The 1,521-nt window shown below is 41.2% G+C and overlaps 1 non-coding gene across 1 annotated transcript; it reads left to right on the top strand.

The window, feature by feature from the left end:
• Window positions 1-1,128: 1,128 nt before the first annotated feature.
• Window positions 1,129-1,201, top strand: trnar-ccg (transfer RNA arginine (anticodon CCG)). Its single transcript has one exon. It is a non-coding gene; the product is annotated as a tRNA-Arg (tRNA).
• Window positions 1,202-1,521: the final 320 nt, after the last annotated feature.

Here is a 1,521-nt window from a genome sequence, read left to right as displayed (position 1 = left end):
GTTTTTATGTATATTTAATATTAATATCCATCCATCCATTTGTCATATCAGCTTGCTGACCCACCATACTATCATTATTATTATTATTATTTATTATTACTTATTATTGATGTGCTATCAAGACAATGACACCCAGAGCTGGCCGTGTGGACCTCATTCCTCCTGCATGTTCTGTTCGGATCCTCAGGACTGTTCGTTGTTGTGATGATCCATCCATCTTGCTGGTTGTTTCTTGTCTTCTTGTACAGACATTAAATGGGTCTGCTTTGTTTTTTTTATTTTAAAGTGTCATCGCAATTAGTTTCATTATCATTTCAAACAGATCTCATTAACAGTTCAAGTGAGTGAGCTGTGGAGAGCTGTGGGTGCCTTTCATCAGGTTAAACTCCTGAAATTAACATTTTCTATAAATATTGTCTCTACTGAACCTTCGGCTTAAGTTAACATCCAACTGCAGGTTTACAGGAAACCATACTAAGGAGACGATGTGGATCAGCGCTTTGCATGTTCGCCATTAATTAGCGCTTATTGGCACATATGCTGTATATTGGCTTGTTAGCGTGTGCGCTATACAACGACTCTGTAGCATGTAGGCTGTAGATTAGCTCTTATTAGCAAGTATAGCTATAGATTAGCCCATATTAGCCTGTAGGCTGTAGATTAGCCCTTATTAGCATGTAGGCTATAGATTAGCCCATATTAGCATGTAGGTTGTAGATTAGCCTATATTAGCATATGTAGTGTAGATTGGGTGCAGGTGATTCAGATGAGCCTAGCTGCTAAACAGAGACTGTGTGTCTGTGAGGTATGCTCCAAGAACAACGGTATGCTCATGATTCTGGGTGTGAGCTGAAAACAAGGCAAACCGCCTAGTTCAGTTCCCCTGCGGGGAAGAAAAACGGAAATTGATCTGTATTCGGAAAAGGAGGTCTCACAAACAAAGCAGAACGTACCAAACAAGCAGTCAGCCAAATTTTTATTCCTTTTTTATAAGGAAGCTTGTCTCTGCTTCCTCAACCCCACATATGTGTGGAGAGCAAGTTAGAAAAATGATCAGCATCACTGTTCATCATGAAGTCCCATTAAATGTCTCAGTAAGGATGTCATTTTATATGCTGGGTCTGTAGTGACCCAGTGGCCTAATGGATAAGGCATCAGCCTCCGGAGCTGGGGATTGTGGGTTCAAGTCCCATCTGGGTCAGATGCTACATCATTTGGTTATATGGGACAGTGTGAGGTTCAGCTGGTTTTGCATCTGTTCCTGTCATCCAGAGGTCACCAAGCTCAGCAGAATTGTCACATAACTGTCAGACCCCTTTTCCCTGGGAAGCTGTTACAGGGTTTCTGGGTAAATGGCTGACCTGGCACTCACTGCACTCTCCAATGTGTATTTGTATACATTTTTAAATGAGGAAATGGGATATATCAAAATGAAATAATTCCAGTGTACCTGTATGTGTACAGATGGCAAATAGAGCAGTGCTTCGATTGTGCTTCCACTGTATATCTCCTGGTGTTTGC

Source organism: Paramormyrops kingsleyae, chromosome 23 (genome assembly GCF_048594095.1).
Source record: "Paramormyrops kingsleyae isolate MSU_618 chromosome 23, PKINGS_0.4, whole genome shotgun sequence".
NCBI lineage: Eukaryota > Metazoa > Chordata > Actinopteri > Osteoglossiformes > Mormyridae > Paramormyrops > Paramormyrops kingsleyae.
This window is presented reverse-complemented; position numbering and strand designations above follow the sequence as displayed.